The following is a 22,494-nucleotide window of genomic DNA, read 5'->3' on the forward strand; positions in this document are numbered from 1 at the left end:
GTCGTATCCGGTTTAAACCAGTTTAGGCCGGTTCATTCCGGTTTTATCAGTTTTAAACCGGTTTAAAATGCTTCAATCCGTTTATATCCGGTTTCAACCGGTTTCAACCGGTTCAATCCGGTTTTATCCGGTTTAAACCAGTTCATTCCGGTTTTATCCGGTTTAAACCGGTTTGAACCGGTTCAATCCGGTTTTATCTGGTTTAAACCGGTTTTATCCGGTTTAGACCAGTTCATTCCGGTTCTATCCGGTTGAAACCGGTTTGAACCGGTTCAATCCGGTTTTATCCGGTTTAGACCAGTTCATTCCAGTTCTATCCGGTTGAAACCGGTTTGAACCGGTTCAATCCGGTTTTATCTGGTTTAAACCGGTTTTATCCGGTTTAGACCAGTTCATTCCGGTTCTATCCGGTTTAAACCGGTTTGAGCCGGTTCATGCCGGTTTTATCCGGTTTAAACCGGATACCGGTTTAAACCGGCTCTATCCAGTTTAAACTGGTTTAAGCCGGTTCAATCCGGTTTTATCCAGTTTAAACAGGTTCAATCCGTTTTTTTCTGGTTAAAACCGGTTTAAACCAGTTCATTCCGGTTTTATCCGGCTTAAACCGGTTCAATATGGTATTATCCGGTTTAAACTGGTTCAATTTGGTTTTATCCCGTTTAAACCGGTTTTATCCGGTTTAAACCGGTTCAATATGGTATTATCCGGTTTAAACTGGTTCAATTTGGTTTTATCCCGTTTAAACCGGTTTTATCCGGTTTAAACCGGTATAAACCAGTTCAATCCGGTTTTATCCTGTTTAAACCAGTCCTATCGGGTTTAAACAGGTTTAGGCCGGTTCATTCTGGTTTTATCAGTTTTAAACCAGTATAAACTGCTTCAATCCGTTCATATCCGGTTTAAACCGGTTACAACCGGTTCAATTCGGTTTTCTCCGGTTTAAACCGGTTTAAGCTGGTTCCATCCGGTTTTCTCCAGTTTTAACCGGCTTTAACCGGTTCAATCTGCTTTTATCCAGTTTAAACCGGTTCTATCTGGTTCTATCCGGTTGAAACCGGTTTAAACCGGTTCAATCCGGTTTTATCCATTTGAAACCGGTTCAATCCGTTTTTTCTGGTTTTAAACCGGTTTAAACCAGTTTATTCCGGTTTTATCCGGTTTAAGCCGGTTCAATCCGGTTTTATCCAGTTTAAACCGGTTCAATCTTGTTTTATCCGGTTTTAAACCGGTTTGAACCGGTTCAATCCGGTTTTATCCGGTTTAAACCGGTTTAAGCCGGTTCAATCCGGTTTTATCCGGTTTAAACTGGTTTAATCCTGTTTAAACCGGTTTAAGCTGGTTCAATCCGGTTTTATCCAGTTTAAACCGGTTCTATCCGGTTCTATCCGGTTGAAACCAGTTTATACCGGTTCAATCCGGTTTTATCCGGTTTAAACCAGTTCACTCCGGTTTTATCCGGTTTAAGCCGGTTTGTACCAGTTCAATCCGGTTTTATCCGGTTTAAACCGGTTTAAGCTCTTTCAATCCGATTTTATCCAGTTTAAACCGGTTCTATCCGGTTCTATCTGGTTGAAACCGGTTTAAACCAGTTCAATTCGGTTTTCTCAGGTTAAAACCGGTTCAATCTGGTTTTATCCGGTTTAAACCGGTTTAAACTGGTTCAATCGGTTTTATCCAGTTTAAACCAGTTCTATCCGGTTTAAACCAGTTTAATCCAGTTCAATCCGGTTTTATCCGGTTTAAACCGGTCCTATCTGGTTTAAACAGGTTTAGGCCGGTTCATTCCGGTTTTATCAGTTCTAAACCGGTTTAAACTGCTTCAATCCGTTTATATCCGGTTCAAACCGGTTACAACCGGTTCAATACGGTTTTCTCCGGTTTAAACCGGTTTAAGCCGGTTCCACCCGGTTTTATCCGGTTTTAACCGGCTTTAACCGGTTCAATCCGCTTTTATCCAGTTTAAACCGGTTCTATCTGGTTCTATCCGGTTGAAACCGGTTTTAAACCGGTTCAATCCGGTTTTATACGGTTTAAACCGGTTCATTCCGGTTTCATCCGGTTTGAACCGGTTTAAACCGGTTTAAACCAGTTCAGTCCGGTTTTAAACGGTTTAAACCGGTTCTATCCGGTTCAATCTGGTTTAAACCGGTTTAAACTGGATCTATCCGTTTTTATCCGGTTTAAACCGGTACAATCTGGTTTTATCCGGTTTAAACCGGTTTAAACCGGTTCAATCGGTTTTATCCAGTTTAAACCGGTTCAATCCGTTTTTTCCGGTTTAAACCGGTTCTATCCGGTTCAATCTGGTTTAAACCGGTTTAAACCGCTTCAATCCGTTTTTATCCAGTTTAAACCGGTTCTATCCGGTTCTATCCGGTTGAAACCGGTTTAAACCGGTTCAATCTGGTTTTATCCAGTTTAAACCGGTTTTAACCGATTCAATCCGGTTTATCCAGTATAAACTGGTTTAATCCGGTTCAATCCGGTTTTATCCGCTTTAAACCGGTTTAAACCGGTAAAATCTGGTTTTATCCGGTTTAAACCGGTTTAAACCGGTTCAATCGGTTTTATCCAGTTTAAACCGGTTCAATCCGTTTTTTCCGGTTTAAACCGGTTCTATCTGGTTCTATCCGGTTGAAACCGGTTTAAACCGGTTCAATCCGCTTTTATCCAGTTTAAACCGGTTCTATCCAGTTCTATCCGGTTGAAACCGGTTTAAACCGGTTCAATCCGGTTTTATCCGGTTTAAACCGGTTCAATCTGATTTTATGCGGTTTAAACCAGTTTGAACCGGTTACAATCCGGTTTAATCCGGTTTAAACCGGTTTAAGCCAGTTCAATCAGTTTTATCCAGTTTAAACCGGTTCTATCCGGTTCTATCCGGTTGAAACCAGTTTTAAACCGGTTCAATCCGGTTTTATCCGGTTTAAACCAGTTCAATCCTGTTTTATCCGGTTTAAACCGGTTCTATCCGGTCCTGTACAGTTGAAACTGGTTTAAAACCTGTTCAATCCGGTTTTATCCGGTTTAAAACCGGTTCAGTCTGGTTTTCTCCGGTTTAAACCGGTTTAAACGGTTCAATCCGGTTTTATCCGGTTTCAACCGGTTCTATGCTGTTTATACCAGTTTAAGCCTGTTCAATCGGGTTTTATCCGGTTTAGACCTGTTTAAGCCGGTTCATTCCGGTTTTATCCAGTTAAACCGGTTCCATCCGGTTCTACCCGTTGAAACCAGTTTAAACCGGTTCAATCCGGTTTTATCCAGTTTAAACCGGTTTAAGCCGGCTCAATCTGGTTTTATATAGTTTAAACCGGTTCAATCTGGTTTTATCCGGTTTAAACCGGTTTAAGCCGGTTCAATCCGGTTTTATCCAGTTTAAACCGGTTCTATCCGGGTTCTATCCGGTGAAACCAGTTTAAACCGGTTCAATCCAGTTTTATCCGGTTTAAACCGGTTTAAGCTGGTTCAATCCGGTTTTATCCGGTTTAAACCGGTTCAATCTTGTTTTATCCGGTTTAAACCGGTTGAAACCAGTTCAATCCGGTTTTATCTGGTTTAGACCAGTTCAAACCGGTTCAATCCGGTTTTATCCAGTTTAAACCGGTTCAGTCTGGTTTTATCCGATTTCAACCGTTTAAACCGGTTCAATCCGGTTTTATCCGGTTGAAACCGGTTCTATGCTGTTTATACCAGTTTTAGCCTGTTCAATCGGGTTTTATCCGGTTTAGACCTGTTTAAGCCGGTTCATTCCAGTTTTATCCAGTTTAAACCGGTTTAAACCCTTTCAATCCGTTTTTATCCGGTTTCAACCGGTTTCAACCGGTTCAATCCGGTTTTATCCGGTTTAAACCAGTTCATTCGGTTTTATCCGGTTTAAACCGGTTTGAACCGGTTCAATCCGGTTTTATCTGGTTTAAACCGGTTTTATCCGGTTTAGACCAGTTCATTCCGGTCCTATCCGGTTGAAACCGGTTTGAACCGGTTCAATCCGGTTTTATCCGGTTTAGACCAGTTCATTCCGGTTCTATCTGGTTGAAACTGGTTTGAACCGGTTCAATCCGGTTTTATCTGGTTTAAACCGGTTTTATCCGGTTTAGACCAGTTCATTCCGGTTCTATCCGGTTTAAACCGGTTTGAGCCGGTTCATGCCGGTTTTATCCGGTTTAAACCGGATACCGGTTTAAACCGGCTCTATCCAGTTTAAACAGATTTAAGCCGGTTCAATCCGGTTTTATCCAGTTTAAACCGGTTCAATCCGTTTTTTCTGGTTTAAACCGGTTTAAACCAGTTCATTCCGGTTTTATCCGGCTTAAACCGGTTCAATATGGTATTATCCGGTTTAAACTGGTTCAATTTGGTTTTATCCCGTTTAAACCGGTTTTATCCGGTTTAAACCGGTTCAATATGGTATTATCCGGTTTAAACTGGTTCAATTTGGTTTTATCCCGTTTAAACCGGTTTTATCCGGTTTAAAACGGTATAAACCAGTTCAATCCGGTTTTATCCTGTTTAAACCAGTCCTATCGGGTTTAAACAGGTTTAGGCCGGTTCATTCCGGTTTTATCAGTTTTAAACCAGTTTAAACTGCTTCAATCCGTTTATATCCGGTTTAAACCGGTTACAACCGGTTCAATTCGGTTTTCTCCGGTTTAAACCGGTTTAAGCCGGTTCCATCCGGTTTTCTCCAGTTTTAACCGGCTTTAAACGGTTCAATCTGCTTTTATCCAGTTTAAACCGGTTCTATCTGGTTCTATCCGGTTGAAACCGGTTTAAACCGGTTCAATCCGGTTTTATCCATTTGAAACCGGTTCAATCCGTTTTTTCTGGTTTAAACCGGTTTAAACCAGTTTATTCCGGTTTTATCCGGTTTAAGCCGGTTCAATCCGGTTTTATCCAGTTTAAACCGGTTCAATCTTGTTTTATCCGGTTTAAACCGGTTTGAACCGGTTCAATCCGGTTTTATCCGGTTTAAACCGGTTTAATCCTGTTTAAACCGGTTTAAGCTGGTTCAATCCGGTTTTATCCAGTTTAAACCGGTTCTATCCGGTTCTATCCGGTTGAAACCAGTTATACCGGTTCAATCCGGTTTTATCCGGTTTAAACCGGTTTGAACCGGTTCAATCCGGTTTTATCCGGTTTCAACCTGTTTAAGCTGGTTCAATCCGGTTTTATCCAGTTTAAACCGGTTCTATCCGGTTCTATCCAGTTGAAACCGGTTTAAACCAGTTCAATCCGGTTTTATCCAGTTAAAACCGGTTCAATCCGGTTTTATCCGGTTTAAACCTGTTTAAACCGGTTCAATCGGTTTTATCCAGTTTAAACCGGTTCTATCCGGTTTTAAACCCGTTTAAGCCAGTTCAATCCTGTTTTATCCAGGTTAAACCGGTCGTATCCGGTTTAAAACCAGTTTAGGCCGGTTCATTCCGGTTTTATCAGTTTTAAACCGGTTTAAAATGCTTCAATCCGTTTATATCCGGTTTCAACCGGTTTCAACCGGTTCAATCCGGTTTTATCCGGTTTAGACCAGTTCATTCCGGTTCTATCCGGTTGAAACCGGTTTGAACCGGTTCAATCCGGTTTTATCTGGTTTAAACCGGTTTTATCCGGTTTAGACCAGTTCATTCCGGTTCTATCCGGTTGAAACTGGTTTGAACCGGTTCAATCCGGTTTTATCTGGTTTAAACCGGTTTTATCCGGTTTAGACCAGTTCATTCCGGTTCTATCCGGTTTAAACCGGTTTAAAACCGGTTCAATCCGGTTTTATCCATTTTAAACCGGTTCAATCCGTTTTTTCCGGTTTAAACCGGTTTAAACCAGTTTATTCCGGTTTTATCCGGTTTAAGCCGGTTCAATCCGGTTTTATCCAGTTTAAACCGTTTCTATCCGGTTCTATCTGGTTGAAACCAGTTTAAACCGGTTCAATCCGGTTTTATCCGGTTTAAACCGGTTTTATCCGGTTTAGACCAGTTTAAACCAGTTCAATCCGGTTTTAATCAGCTTAAACCGGTTCAATCTGGTTTTATCCAGTTTAAACCGCTTTAAAACGTTTTTATCTGGTTTTATCCAGTTTAAACCAGTTTGAACCGGTTCAATCCGGTTTTATCCGGTTTAAACCGGTTCAATCCGGTTTTATCCAGTTTAAACCGGTTCATTCCGGTTTTATCCGGTTAAAACGGGTTTGAAACGGTTCGATCCGGTTTTATCCGGTTTAAACTGGTTCAGTCCGATTTTATCTGGTTTAAACCAGTTCATTCCGGTTTTATCCGTTTTAAACTGGTTTGAACCAGTTCAATCCGGTTTTATCCGGTTTAAACCAGTTCACTCCGGTTTTATCCGGTTTAAACTGGTTTGTACCGGCTCAATCCGGTTTTATCCGGTTTAAACCGGTTTAAGCTGGTTCAATCCGGTTTTATCCAGTTTAAACCGGTTCTATCCGGTTCTATCTGTTTGAAACCGGTTTAAACCAGTTCAATTCGGTTTTCTCAGGTTAAAACCGGTTCAATCTGGTTTTATCCGGTTTAAACCGGTTTAAACCGGTTCAATCGGTTTTATCCAGTTTAAACCAGTTCTATCCGGTTTAAACCAGTTTAATCCAGTTCAATCCGGTTTTATCCGGTTTAAACCGGTCCTATCGGGTTTAAACAGGTTTAGGCCGGTTCATTCCGGTTTTATCAGTTTTAAACCGGTTTAAACTGCTTCAATCCGTTTATATCCGGTTCAAACCGGTTACAACCGGTTCAATCCGGTTTTCTCCGGTTTAAACCGGTTTAAGCCGGTACCACCCGGTTTTCTCCGGTTTTAACCGGCTTTAACCGGTTCAATCCGCTTTTATCCAGTTTAAACCGGTTCTATCTGGTTCTATCCGGTTGAAACCGGTTTAAACCGGTTCAATCCGGTTTTATACGGTTTAAACCGGTTCATTCCGGTTTCATCCGGTTTGAACCGGTTTAAACCGGTTTAAACCAGATCAATCCGGTTTTAAACGGTTTAAACCGGTTCTATCCGATTCAATCTGGTTTAAACCGGTTTAAACTGGTTCTATCCGTTTTTATCCGGTTTAAACCGGTACAATCTGGTTTTATCCGGTTTAAACCGGTTTAAACCGGTTCAATCGGTTTTATCCAGTTTAAACCGGTTCAATCCGTTTTTTCCGGTTTAAACCGGTTTAAACCAGTTCATTCCGGTTTTATCCGGTTTAAACCGGTTCAATCCGGTTTAAACCGTTTCAATCTGGTTTTATCCGGTTTTAACCGGTTTAAACCGCTTCAATCCGGTTTATCCAGTATAAACTGGTTTAATCCGGTTCAATCCGGTTTTATCTGCTTTAAACCGGTTTAAACCGGTTCAATCGGTTTTTATCTGGTTTAAACCAGATTAAACCGGTTCTATCCGGTTTTATCCATTTTAAACCGGTTCAGTCCGTTTTTTCCGGTTTAAACCGGTTTCAACCAGTTCATTCCGGTTTTATCCGGTTTAAGCCGGATCAATCTGGTTTAAACCGTTTCAATCTGATTTTATCCGGTTTTAACCGGTTTAAACCGCTTCAATCCGGTTTTATCCAGTTTAAACCGGTTTTATCCGGTTTAGACCAGTTTAAACCAGTTCAATCCGGTTTTATTCAGCTTAAACCGGTTCAATCTGGTTTTATCCAGTTTAAACCGCTTTAAAACGGTTTTATCCGGTTTTATCCGGTTTAAACCAGTTTGAACCGGTTCAATCCGGTTTTATCCGGTTTAAACCAGTTCACTCCGGTTTTATCCGGTTTAAGCCGGTTTGTACCGGTTCAATCCGGTTTTATACGGTTTAAAGCGGTTTAAGCTGGTTCAATCCGATTTTATCCAGTTTAAACCGGTTCTATCCGGTTCTATCTGGTTGAGACCGGTTTAAACCAGTTCAATTCGGTTTTCTCAGGTTAAAACCGGTTCAATCTGGTTTTATCCGGTTTAAACCGGTTTAAACCGGTTCAATCGGTTTTATCCAGTTTAAACCAGTTCTATCCGGTTTAAACCAGTTTAATCCAGTTCAATCCGGTTTTATCCGGTTTAAACCGGTCCTATCGGGTTTAAACAGGTTTAGGCCGGTTCATTCCGGTTTTATCAGTTCTAAACCGGTTTTAAACTGCTTCAATCCGTTTATATCCGGTTCAAACCGGTTACAACCGGTTCAATACGGTTTTCTCCGGTTTAAACCGGTTTAAGCCGGTTCCACCCGGTTTTATCCGGTTTTAACCGGCTTTAACCGGTTCAATCCGCTTTTATCCAGTTTAAACCGGTTCTATCTGGTTCTATCCGGTTGAAACCGGTTTAAACCGGTTCAATCCGGTTTTATACGGTTTAAACCGGTTCATTCCGGTTTCATCCGGTTTGAACCGGTTTAAACCGGTTTAAACCAGTTCAGTCCGGTTTTAAACGGTTTAAACCGGTTCTATCCGGTTCAATCTGGTTTAAACCGGTTTAAACTGGTTCTATCCGTTTTTATCCGGTTTAAACCGGTACAATCTGGTTTTATCCGTTTTAAACCTGTTTAAACCGGTTCAATCGGTTTTATCCAGTTTAAACCGGTTCAATCCGTTTTTTCCGGTTTAAACCGGTTCTATCCGGTTCAATCTGGTTTAAACCGGTTTAAACCGCTTCAATCCGTTTTTATCCGGTTTAAACCGGTTCTATCCGGTTCTATCCGGTTGAAACCGGTTTAAACCGGTTCAATCTGGTTTTATCCAGTTTAAACCGGTTTTAACTATTCAATCCGGTTTATCCAGTATAAACTGGTTTAATCCGGTTCAATCCGGTTTTATCCGCTTTAAACCGGTTTAAACAGGTTCAATCGGTTTTTATCTGGTTTAAACCGGATTAAACCGGTTCTATCCGGTTTTATCCATTTTAAACCGGTTCAATCCGTTTTTTCCGGTTTAAACCGGTTTCAACCAGTTCATTCCGGTTTTATCCGGTTTAAGCCGGATCAATCCGGTTTAAACCGTTTCAATCTGATTTTATCCGGTTTAAACCGGTTTAAACCGCTTCAATCCGGTTTTATCTGGTTTAAACCGGTTCTATCCAGTTCTATCCGGTTGAAACCGGTTTAAACCGGTTCAATCCGGTTTTATCCGGTTTAAACCGGTTCAATCTGATTTTATGCGGTTTAAACCAGTTTGAACCGGTTCAATCCGGTTTAATCCGGTATAAACCGGTTTAAGCCAGTTCAATCCAGTTTTATCCAGTTTAAACCGGTTCTATCCGGTTCTATCCGGTTGAAACCAGTTTAAACCGGTTCAATCCGGTTTTATCCGGTTTAAACCACTTCAATCCTGTTTTATCCGGTTTAAACCGGTTCTATCCGGTCCTGTACAGTTGAAACTGGTTTAAACCTGTTCAATCCGGTTTTATCCGGTTTAAACCGGTTCAGTCTGGTTTTATCCGGTTTAAACCGGTTTAAAACTGTTCAATCCGGTTTTATCCGGTTTAAACCGGTTCTATGCTGTTTATACCAGTTTAAGCCTGTTCAATCGGGTTTTATCCGGTTTAGACCTGTTTAAGCCGGTTCATTCCGGTTTTATCCAGTTTAAACCGGTTCCATCCGGTTCTACCCGGTTGAAACCAGTTTAAACCGGTTCAATCCGGTTTTATCCAGTTTAAACCTGTTTGAACCGGTTCAATCCGGTTTTATCCGGTTTAAACCGGTTTAAGCCGGCTCAATCTGGTTTTATACAGTTTAAACCGGTTCAATCTGGTTTTATCCGGTTTAAACCGGTTTAAGCCGGTTCAATCCGGTTTTATCCAGTTTAAACCGGTTCTATCCGGTTCTATCCGGTTGAAACCAGTTTAAACCGGTTCAATCCAGTTTTATCCGGTTTAAACCGGTTTAAGCTGGTTCAATCCGGTTTTATCCGGTTTAAACCGGTTCAATCTTCTTTTATCCGGTTTAAACCGGTTGAAACCAGTTCAATCCGGTTTTATCTGGTTTAGACCAGTTCAAACCGGTTCAATCGGGTTTTATCCAGTTTAAACCGGTTCAGTCTGGTTTTATCCGGTTTCAACCGGTTTAAACCGGTTCAATCCGGTTTTATCCGGTTGAAACCGGTTCTATGCTGTTTATACCAGTTTTAGCCTGTTCAATCGGGTTTTATCCGGTTTAGACCTGTTTAAGCCGGTTCATTCCAGTTTTATCCAGTTTAAACCGGTTTAAACCCTTTCAATCCGTTTTTATCCGGTTTCAACCGGTTTACACCGGTTCAATCCGGTTTTATCCGGTTAAAACCGTTTCTCTCCACTTCTATCCATTTTAAACCGGTTTAAACCAGTTCATTCCGGTTTTATCCGGTTTAAACCGGTTTGAACCGGTTCAATCCGGTTTTATCCGGTTTAAACCGGTTTAAGCCGGTTCAATCCGGTTTTATCAGGTTTAAACCGGTTTAATCCTGTTTAAACCGGTTTAAGCTGGTTCAATCCGGTTTTATCCAGTTTAAACCGGTTCTATCCAGTTCTATCCGGTTGAAACCAGTTTATACCGGTTCAATCCGGTTTTATCCGGTTTAAACCGGTTCAATCCGGTTTTATCCAGTTTAAACCGTTTCAATCCGGTTTTATCCGGTTTAAACCGGTTCATTCCGGTTTTATCCGGTTAAAACCGGTTTGAAATGCTTCAATCCTGTTTTTTCCGGTTTAAACTGGTTCAGTCCGGTTTTATCCTGTTTAAACCAGTTCATTCCGGTTTTATCCGGTTTAAACCGGTTCAATCCGGTTTTATCCGGTTTAAACCAGTTCACTCTGGTTTTATCCGGTTTAAACCGGTTTGAACCGGTTCAATCTGGTTTTATCCAGTTTAAACCTGTTTAAGCTGGTTCAATCCGGTTTTATCCAGTTTAAACCGGTTCTATCCGGTTCTATCCAGTTGAAACCGGTTTAAACCAGTTCAATCCGGTTTTATCCAGTTAAAACCGGTTCAATCCGGTTTTATCCGGTTTAAACCTGTTTAAACCGGTTCAATCGGTTTTATCCAGTTTAAACCGGTTCTATCCGGTTTAAACCCGTTTAAGCCAGTTCAATCCTGTTTTATCCAGGTTAAACCGGTCGTATCCGGTTTAAACCAGTTTAGGCCGGTTCATTCCGGTTTTATCAGTTTTAAACCGGTTTAAAATCCTTCAATCCGTTTATATCCGGTTTCAACCGGTTTCAACCGGTTCAATCCGGTTTTATCCGGTTTAAACCAGTTCATTCCGGTTTTATCCGGTTTAAAACCGGTTTGAACCGTTTGAATCCGGTTTTATCTGGTTTAAACCGGTTTTATCCGGTTTAGACCAGTTCATTCCGGTTCTATCCGGTTGAAACCGCTTTGAACCGGTTCAATCCGGTTTTATCTGGTTTAAACCGGTTTTATCCGGTTTAGACCAGTTCATTCCGGTTCTATCCGGTTTAAACCGGTTTGAGCCGGTTCATGCCGGTTTTATCCGGTTTAAACCGGATACCGGTTTAAACCGGCTGTATCCAGTTTAAACAGGTTTAAGCCGGTTCAATCCGGTTTTATCCAGTTTAAACCGGTTCAATCCGTTTTTTCTGCTTTAAACCGGTTTAAACCAGTTCATTCCAGTTTTATCCGGCTTAAACCGGTTCAATATGGTATTATCCGGTTTAAACTGGTTCAATTTGGTTTTATCCCATTTAAACCGGTTTTATCCGGTTTAAACCGGTATAAACCAGTTCAATCCGGTTTTATCCTGTTTAAACCAGTCCTATCGGGTTTAAACAGGTTTAGGCCGGTTCATTCCGGTTTTATCAGTTTTAAACCGGTTTAAACTGCTTCAATCCGTTTATATCCGGTTTAAACCGGTTACAACCGGTTCAATCCTGTTTTCTCCGGTTTAAACCGGTTTAAGCCGGTTCCATCCGGTTTTCTCCGGTTTTAACCGACTTTAACCGGTTCAATCTGCTTTTATCCAGTTTAAACCGGTTCTATCTGGTTCTATCCGGTTGAAACCGGTTTAAACCGGTTCAATCCGGTTTTATCCATTTTAAACCGGTTCAATCCGTTTTTTCCGGTTTAAACCGTTTTAAACCAGTTTATTCCGGTTTTATCCGGTTTAAGCCGGTTCAATCCGGTTTTATCCAGTTTAAACCGGTTCTATCCGGTTCTATCTGGTTGAAACCAGTTTAAACCGGTTCAATCCGGTTTTATCCGGTTTAAACCGGTTTTATCCGGTTTAGACCAGTTTAAACCAGTTCAATCCGGTTTTAATCAGCTTAAACCGGTTCAATCTGGTTTTATCCAGTTTAAACCGCTTTAAAACGGTTTTATCCGGTTTTATCCAGTTTAAACCAGTTTGAACCGGTTCAATCCGGTTTTATCCGGTTTAAACCGGCTCAATCCGGTTTAAACCGGTTTAAGCCGGTTCAATCCGGTTTTATCCAGTTTAAACCGGTTCTATCCGGTTCTATCTGGTTGAAACCAGTTTAAACCGGTTCAATCCGGTTTTATCCGGTTTAAACCGGTTCAATCCGGTTTTATCCGGTTTAAACCGGTTCAATCCGGTTTTATGCAGTTTAAACCGGTTCATTCCGGTTTTATCCGGTTAAAACGGGTTTGAAACGGTTCGATCCGGTTTTATCCGGTATAAACTGGTTCAGTCCGATTTTATCCGGTTTAAACCAGTTCATTCCGGTTTTATCCGGTTTAAACTGGTTTGAACCAGTTCAATCCGGTTTTATCCGGTTTAAACCAGTTCACTCCGGTTTTATCCGGTTTAAACTGGTTTGTACCGGCTCAATCCGGTTTTATCCGGTTTAAACCGGTTTAAGCTGGTTCAATCCGGTTTTATCCAGTTTAAACCGGTTCTATCCGGTTCTATCTGGTTGAAACCGGTTTAAACCAGTTCAATTCGGTTTTCTCAGGTTAAAACCGGTTCAATCCGTTTTTATCCGGTTTAAACCGGTTCTATCCGGTTCTATCCGGTTGAAACCGGTTTAAACCGGTTCAATCTGGTTTTATCTAGTTTAAACCGGTTTTAACCGATTCAATCCGGTTTATCCAGTATAAACTGGTTTAATCCGGTTCAATCCGGTTTTATCTGCTTTAAACCGGTTTAAACCGGTTCAATCGGTTTTTATCTGGTTTAAACCAGATTAAACCGGTTCTATCCGGTTTTATCCATTTTAAACCGGTTCAGTCCGTTTTTTTCCGGTTTAAACCGGTTTCAACCAGTTCATTCCGGTTTTATCCGGTTTAAGCCGGATCAATCCGGTTTAAACCGTTTCAATCTGATTTTATCCGGTTTTAACCGGTTTAAACCGCTTCAATCCGGTTTTATCCAGTTTAAACCGGTTTTATCCGGTTTAGACCAGTTTAAACCAGTTCAATCCGGTTTTATTCAGCTTAAACCGGTTCAATCTGGTTTTATCCAGTTTAAACCGCTTTAAAACGGTTTTATCCGGTTTTATCCGGTTTAAAAAAGTTTGAACCGGTTCAATCCGGTTTTATCCGGTTTAAACCAGTTCACTCCGGTTTTATCCGGTTTAAGCCGGTTTGTACCGGTTCAATCCGGTTTTATCCGGTTTAAACCGGTTTAAGCTGGTTCAATCCGATTTTATCCAGTTTAAACCGGTTCTGTCCGGTTCTATCTGGTTGAAACCGGTTTAAACCAGTTCAATTCGGTTTTCTCAGGTTAAAACCGGTTCAATCTGGTTTTATCCGGTTTAAACCAGTTTAAACCGGTTCAATCGGTTTTATCCAGTTTAAACCAGTTCTATCCGGTTTAAACCAGTTTAATCCAGTTCAATCCGGTTTTATCCGGTTTAAACCGGTCCTATCGGGTTTAAACAGGTTTAGGCCGGTTCATTCCGGTTTTATCAGTTCTAAACCGGTTTAAACTGCTTCAATCCGTTTATATCCGGTTCAAACCGGTTACAACCGGTTCAATACGGTTTTCTCCGGTTTAAACCGGTTTAAGCCGGTTCCACCCGGTTTTATCCGGTTTTAACCGGCTTTAACCGGTTCAATCCGCTTTTATCCAGTTTAAACCGGTTCTATCTGGTTCTATCCGGTTGAAACCGGTTTAAACCGGTTCAATCCGGTTTTATACGGTTTAAACCGGTTCATTCCGGTTTCATCCGGTTTGAACCGGTTTAAAGCGGTTTAAATCAGTTCAGTCCGGTTTTAAACGGTTTAAACCGGTTCTATCCGTTTCAATCTGGTTTAAACCGGTTTAAACTGGATCTATCCGTTTTTATCCGGTTTAAACCGGTACAATCTGGTTTTATCCGGTTTAAACCGGTTTAAACCGGTTCAATCGGTTTTATCCAGTTTAAACCGGTTCAATCCGTTTTTTCCGGTTTAAACCGGTTCTATCCGGTTCAATCTGGTTTAAACCGGTTTAAACCGCTTCAATCCGTTTTTATCCAGTTTAAACCGGTTCTATCCGGTTCTATCCGGTTGAAACCGGTTTAAACCGGTTCAATCTGGTTTTATCCAGTTTAAACCGGTTTTAACCGATTCAATCCGGTTTATCCAGTATAAACTGGTTTAATCCGGTTCAATCCGGTTTTATCCGCTTTAAACCGGTTTAAACCGGTACAATCTGGTTTTATCCGGTTTAAACCGGTTTAAACCGGTTCAATCGGTTTTATCCAGTTTAAAACCGGTTCAATCCGTTTTTTCCGGTTTAAACCGGTTCTATCTGGTTCTATCCGGTTGAAACCGGTTTAAACCGGTTCAATCCGCTTTTATCCAGTTTAAACCGGTTCTATCCAGTTCTATCCGGTTGAAACCGGTTTAAACCGGTTCAATCCGGTTTTATCCGGTTTAAACCGGTTCAATCTGATTTTATGCGGTTTAAACCAGTTTGAACCGGTTCAATCCGGTTTAATCCGGTTTAAACCGGTTTAAGCCATTTCAATCCAGTTTTATCCAGTTTAAACCGGTTCTATCCGGTTCTATCCGGTTGAAACCAGTTTAAACCGGTTCAATCCGGTTTTATCCGGTTTAAACCAGTTCAATCCTGTTTTATCCGGTTTAAACCGGTTCTATCCAGTCCTGTACAGTTGAAACTGGTTTAAACCTGTTCAATCCGGTTTTATCCGGTTTAAACCGGTTCAGTCTGGTTTTATCCGGTTTAAACCGGTTTAAAACGGTTCAATCCGGTTTTATCCGGTTTAAACCGGTTCTATGCTGTTTATACCAGTTTAAGCCTGTTCAATCGGGTTTTATCCGGTTTAGACCTGTTTAAGCCGGTTCATTCCGGTTTTATCCAGTTTAAACCGGTTCCATCCGGTTCTACCCGGTTGAAACCAGTTTAAACCGGTTCAATCCGGTTTTATCCAGTTTAAACCTGTTTGAACTGGTTCAATCCGGTTTTATCCGGTTTAAACCGGTTTAAGACGGCTCAATCTGGTTTTATATAGTTTAAACCGGTTCAATCTGGTTTTATCCGGTTTAAACCGGTTTAAGCCGGTTCAATCCGGTTTTATCCAGTTTAAACCGGTTCTATCCGGTTCTATCCGGTTGAAACCAGTTTAAACCGGTTCAATCCAGTTTTATTCGGTTTAAACTGGTTTAAGCTGGTTCAATCCGGTTTTATCCGGTTTAAACCGGTTCAATCTTGTTTTATCCGGTTTAAACCGGTTGAAACCAGTTCAATCCGGTTTTATCTGGTTTAGACCAGTTCAAACCGGTTCAATCCGGTTTTATCCAGTTTAAACCGGTTCAGTCTGGTTTTATCCGGTTTCAACCGGTTTAAACCGGTTCAATCCGGTTTTATCCGGTTGAAACCGGTTCTATGCTGTTTATACCAGTTTTAGCCTGTTCAATCGGGTTTTATCCGGTTTAGACCTGTTTAAGCCGGTTCATTCCTGTTTTATCCAGTTTAAACCGGTTTAAACACTTTCAATCCGTTTTTATCCGGTTTCAACCGGTTTACACCGGTTCAATCCGGTTTAATCCGGTTAAAACCGTTTCTCTCCACTTCTATCCGTTTTAAACCGGTTTAAACCAGTTCATTCCGGTTTTATCCGGTTTAAACCGGTTTAAGCCGGTTCAATCCGGTTTTATCCGGTTTAAACCGGTTTAATCCTGTTTAAACCGGTTTAAGCTGGTTCAATCCGGTTTTATCCAGTTTAAACCGGTTCTATCCGGTTCTATCCGGTTGAAACCAGTTTATACCGGTTCAATCCGGTTTTATCCGGTTTAAACTGGTTCAATCCGGTTTTATCCAGTTTAAACCGTTTCAATCCGGTTTTATCCGGTTTAAACCGGTTCATTCCGGTTTTACCCGGTTAAAACCGGTTTGAAATGCTTCAATCCTGTTTATTCCGGTTTAAACTGGTTCAGTCCGGTTTTATCCTGTTTAAACCAGTTCATTCCGGTTTTATCCGGTTTAAACCGGTTCAATCCGGTTTTATCGGTTTAAACCAGTTCACTCTGGTTTTATCCGGTTTAAACCGGTTTGAACCGGTTCAATCCGGTTTTATCCGGTTTAAACCTGTTTAAGCTGGTTCAATCCGGTTTTATCCAGTTTAAACCGGTTCTATCCGGTTCTATCCAGTTGAAACCGGTTTAAACCAGTTCAATCCGGTTTTATCCAGTTAAAACCGGTTCAATCCGGTTTTATCCGGTTTAAACCTGTTTAAACCGGTTCAATCGGTTTTATCCAGTTTAAACCGGTTCTATCCGGTTTAAACCCGTTGAAGCCAGTTCAATCCTGTTTTATCCAGGTTAAACCGGTCGTATCCGGTTTAAACCAGTTTAGGCCGGTTCATTCCGGTTTTATCAGTTTTAAACCGGTTTAAAATGCTTCAATCCGTTTATATCCGGTTTCAACCGGTTTCAACCGGTTCAATCCGGTTTTATCCGGTTTAAACCAGTTCATTCCGGTTTTATCCGGTTTAAACCGGTTTGAACCGGTTCAATCCGGTTTTATCTGGTTTAAACCGGTTTTATCCGGTTTAGACCAGTTCATTCCGGTTCTATCCGGTTGAAACCGGTTTGAACCGGTTCAATCCGGTTTTATCCGGTTTAGACCAGTTCATTCCAGTTCTATCCGGTTGAAACCGGTTTGAACCGGTTCAATCCGGTTTTATCTGGTTTAAACCGGTTTTATCCGGTTTAGACCAGTTCATTCCGGTTCTATCCGGTTTAAACCGGTTTGAGCCGGTTCATGCCGGTTTTATCCGGTTTAAACCGGATACCGGTTTAAACCGGCTCTATCCAGTTTAAACTGGTTTAAGCCGGTTCAATCCGGTTTTATCCAGTTTAAACAGGTTCAATCCGTTTTTTCTGGTTAAAACCGGTTTAAACCAGTTCATTCCGGTTTTATCCGGCTTAAACCGGTTCAATATGGTATTATCCGGTTTAAACTGGTTCAATTTGGTTTTATCCCGTTTAAACCGGTTTTATCCGGTTTAAACCGGTTCAATATGGTATTATCCGGTTTAAACTGGTTCAATTTGGTTTTATCCCGTTTAAACCGGTTTTATCCGGTTTAAACCGGTATAAACCAGTTCAATCCGGTTTTATCCTGTTTAAACCAGTCCTATCGGGTTTAAACAGGTTTAGGCCGGTTCATTCTGGTTTTATCAGTTTTAAACCAGTATAAACTGCTTCAATCCGTTCATATCCGGTTTAAACCGGTTACAACCGGTTCAATTCGGTTTTCTCCGGTTTAAACCGGTTTAAGCCGGTTCCATCCGGTTTTCTCCAGTTTTAACCGGCTTTAACCGGTTCAATCTGCTTTTATCCAGTTTAAACCGGTTCTATCTGGTTCTATCCGGTTGAAACCGGTTTAAACCGGTTCAATCCGGTTTTATCCATTTGAAACCGGTTCAATCCGTTTTTTCTGGTTTAAACCGGTTTAAACCAGTTTATTCCGGTTTTATCCGGTTTAAGCCGGTTCAATCCGGTTTTATCCAGTTTAAACCGGTTCAGTCTGGTTTTATCCGGTTTCAACCGGTTTAAACCGGTTCAATCCGGTTTTATCCGGTTGAAACCGGTTCTATGCTGTTTATACCAGTTTTAGCCTGTTCAATCGGGTTTTATCCGGTTTAGACCTGTTTAAGCCGGTTCATTCCTGTTTTATCCAGTTTAAACCGGTTTAAACACTTTCAATCCGTTTTTATCCGGTTTCAACCGGTTTACACCGGTTCAATCCGGTTTAATCCGGTTAAAACCGTTTCTCTCCACTTCTATCCGTTTTAAACCGGTTTAAACCAGTTCATTCCGGTTTTATCCGGTTTAAACCGGTTTAAGCCGGTTCAATCCGGTTTTATCCGGTTTAAACCGGTTTAATCCTGTTTAAACCGGTTTAAGCTGGTTCAATCCGGTTTTATCCAGTTTAAACCGGTTCTATCCGGTTCTATCCGGTTGAAACCAGTTTATACCGGTTCAATCCGGTTTTATCCGGTTTAAACTGGTTCAATCCGGTTTTATCCAGTTTAAACCGTTTCAATCCGGTTTTATCCGGTTTAAACCGGTTCATTCCGGTTTTACCCGGTTAAAACCGGTTTGAAATGCTTCAATCCTGTTTATTCCGGTTTAAACTGGTTCAGTCCGGTTTTATCCTGTTTAAACCAGTTCATTCCGGTTTTATCCGGTTTAAACCGGTTCAATCCGGTTTTATCCGGTTTAAACCAGTTCACTCTGGTTTTATCCGGTTTAAACCGGTTTGAACCGGTTCAATCCGGTTTTATCCGGTTTAAACCTGTTTAAGCTGGTTCAATCCGGTTTTATCCAGTTTAAACCGGTTCTATCCGGTTCTATCCAGTTGAAACCGGTTTAAACCAGTTCAATCCGGTTTTATCCAGTTAAAACCGGTTCAATCCGGTTTTATCCGGTTTAAACCTGTTTAAACCGGTTCAATCGGTTTTATCCAGTTTAAACCGGTTCTATCCGGTTTAAACCCGTTGAAGCCAGTTCAATCCTGTTTTATCCAGGTTAAACCGGTCGTATCCGGTTTAAACCAGTTTAGGCCGGTTCATTCCGGTTTTATCAGTTTTAAACCGGTTTAAAATGCTTCAATCCGTTTATATCCGGTTTCAACCGGTTTCAACCGGTTCAATCCGGTTTTATCCGGTTTAAACCAGTTCATTCCGGTTTTATCCGGTTTAAACCGGTTTGAACCGGTTCAATCCGGTTTTATCTGGTTTAAACCGGTTTTATCCGGTTTAGACCAGTTCATTCCGGTTCTATCCGGTTGAAACCGGTTTGAACCGGTTCAATCCGGTTTTATCCGGTTTAGACCAGTTCATTCCAGTTCTATCCGGTTGAAACCGGTTTGAACCGGTTCAATCCGGTTTTATCTGGTTTAAACCGGTTTTATCCGGTTTAGACCAGTTCATTCCGGTTCTATCCGGTTTAAACCGGTTTGAGCCGGTTCATGCCGGTTTTATCCGGTTTAAACCGGATACCGGTTTAAACCGGCTCTATCCAGTTTAAACTGGTTTAAGCCGGTTCAATCCGGTTTTATCCAGTTTAAACAGGTTCAATCCGTTTTTTCTGGTTAAAACCGGTTTAAACCAGTTCATTCCGGTTTTATCCGGCTTAAACCGGTTCAATATGGTATTATCCGGTTTAAACTGGTTCAATTTGGTTTTATCCCGTTTAAACCGGTTTTATCCGGTTTAAACCGGTTCAATATGGTATTATCCGGTTTAAACTGGTTCAATTTGGTTTTATCCCGTTTAAACCGGTTTTATCCGGTTTAAACCGGTATAAACCAGTTCAATCCGGTTTTATCCTGTTTAAACCAGTCCTATCGGGTTTAAACAGGTTTAGGCCGGTTCATTCTGGTTTTATCAGTTTTAAACCAGTATAAACTGCTTCAATCCGTTCATATCCGGTTTAAACCGGTTACAACCGGTTCAATTCGGTTTTCTCCGGTTTAAACCGGTTTAAGCCGGTTCCATCCGGTTTTCTCCAGTTTTAACCGGCTTTAACCGGTTCAATCTGCTTTTATCCAGTTTAAACCGGTTCTATCTGGTTCTATCCGGTTGAAACCGGTTTAAACCGGTTCAATCCGGTTTTATCCATTTGAAACCGGTTCAATCCGTTTTTTCTGGTTTAAACCGGTTTAAACCAGTTTATTCCGGTTTTATCCGGTTTAAGCCGGTTCAATCCGGTTTTATCCAGTTTAAACCGGTTCAATCTTGTTTTATCCGGTTTAAACCGGTTTGAACCGGTTCAATCCGGTTTTATCCGGTTTAAACCGGTTTAAGCCGGTTCAATCCGGTTTTATCCGGTTTAAACTGGTTTAATCCTGTTTAAACCGGTTTAAGCTGGTTCAATCCGGTTTTATCCAGTTTAAACCGGTTCTATCCGGTTCTATCCGGTTGAAACCAGTTTATACCGGTTCAATCCGGTTTTATCCGGTTTAAACCAGTTCACTCCGGTTTTATCCGGTTTAAGCCGGTTTGTACCAGTTCAATCCGGTTTTATCCGGTTTAAACCGGTTTAAGCTCTTTCAATCCGATTTTATCCAGTTTAAACCGGTTCTATCCGGTTCTATCTGGTTGAAACCGGTTTAAACCAGTTCAATTCGGTTTTCTCAGGTTAAAACCGGTTCAATCTGGTTTTATCCGGTTTAAACCGGTTTAAACTGGTTCAATCGGTTTTATCCAGTTTAAACCAGTTCTATCCGGTTTAAACCAGTTTAATCCAGTTCAATCCGGTTTTATCCGGTTTAAACCGGTCCTATCTGGTTTAAACAGGTTTAGGCCGGTTCATTCCGGTTTTATCAGTTCTAAACCGGTTTAAACTGCTTCAATCCGTTTATATCCGGTTCAAACCGGTTACAACCGGTTCAATACGGTTTTCTCCGGTTTAAACCGGTTTAAGCCGGTTCCACCCGGTTTTATCCGGTTTTAACCGGCTTTAACCGGTTCAATCCGCTTTTATCCAGTTTAAACCGGTTCTATCTGGTTCTATCCGGTTGAAACCGGTTTAAACCGGTTCAATCCGGTTTTATACGGTTTAAACCGGTTCATTCCGGTTTCATCCGGTTTGAACCGGTTTAAACCGGTTTAAACCAGTTCAGTCCGGTTTTAAACGGTTTAAACCGGTTCTATCCGGTTCAATCTGGTTTAAACCGGTTTAAACTGGATCTATCCGTTTTTATCCGGTTTAAACCGGTACAATCTGGTTTTATCCGGTTTAAACCGGTTTAAACCGGTTCAATCGGTTTTATCCAGTTTAAACCGGTTCAATCCGTTTTTTCCGGTTTAAACCGGTTCTATCCGGTTCAATCTGGTTTAAACCGGTTTAAACCGCTTCAATCCGTTTTTATCCAGTTTAAACCGGTTCTATCCGGTTCTATCCGGTTGAAACCGGTTTAAACCGGTTCAATCTGGTTTTATCCAGTTTAAACCGGTTTTAACCGATTCAATCCGGTTTATCCAGTATAAACTGGTTTAATCCGGTTCAATCCGGTTTTATCCGCTTTAAACCGGTTTAAACCGGTAAAATCTGGTTTTATCCGGTTTAAACCGGTTTAAACCGGTTCAATCGGTTTTATCCAGTTTAAACCGGTTCAATCCGTTTTTTCCGGTTTAAACCGGTTCTATCTGGTTCTATCCGGTTGAAACCGGTTTAAACCGGTTCAATCCGCTTTTATCCAGTTTAAACCGGTTCTATCCAGTTCTATCCGGTTGAAACCGGTTTAAACCGGTTCAATCCGGTTTTATCCGGTTTAAACCGGTTCAATCTGATTTTATGCGGTTTAAACCAGTTTGAACCGGTTCAATCCGGTTTAATCCGGTTTAAACCGGTTTAAGCCAGTTCAATCCAGTTTTATCCAGTTTAAACCGGTTCTATCCGGTTCTATCCGGTTGAAACCAGTTTAAACCGGTTCAATCCGGTTTTATCCGGTTTAAACCAGTTCAATCCTGTTTTATCCGGTTTAAACCGGTTCTATCCGGTCCTGTACAGTTGAAACTGGTTTAAACCTGTTCAATCCGGTTTTATCCGGTTTAAACCGGTTCAGTCTGGTTTTCTCCGGTTTAAACCGGTTTAAAACGGTTCAATCCGGTTTTATCCGGTTTCAACCGGTTCTATGCTGTTTATACCAGTTTAAGCCTGTTCAATCGGGTTTTATCCGGTTTAGACCTGTTTAAGCCGGTTCATTCCGGTTTTATCCAGTTTAAACCGGTTCCATCCGGTTCTACCCGGTTGAAACCAGTTTAAACCGGTTCAATCCGGTTTTATCCAGTTTAAACCGGTTTAAGCCGGCTCAATCTGGTTTTATATAGTTTAAACCGGTTCAATCTGGTTTTATCCGGTTTAAACCGGTTTAAGCCGGTTCAATCCGGTTTTATCCAGTTTAAACCGGTTCTATCCGGTTCTATCCGGTTGAAACCAGTTTAAACCGGTTCAATCCAGTTTTATCCGGTTTAAACCGGTTTAAGCTGGTTCAATCCGGTTTTATCCGGTTTAAACCGGTTCAATCTTGTTTTATCCGGTTTAAACCGGTTGAAACCAGTTCAATCCGGTTTTATCTGGTTTAGACCAGTTCAAACCGGTTCAATC

The sequence above is a fragment of the Cynocephalus volans genome, chromosome 15, assembly GCF_027409185.1.
Source record: "Cynocephalus volans isolate mCynVol1 chromosome 15, mCynVol1.pri, whole genome shotgun sequence".
In the NCBI taxonomy this organism is placed as follows: Eukaryota; Metazoa; Chordata; class Mammalia; order Dermoptera; family Cynocephalidae; genus Cynocephalus; species Cynocephalus volans.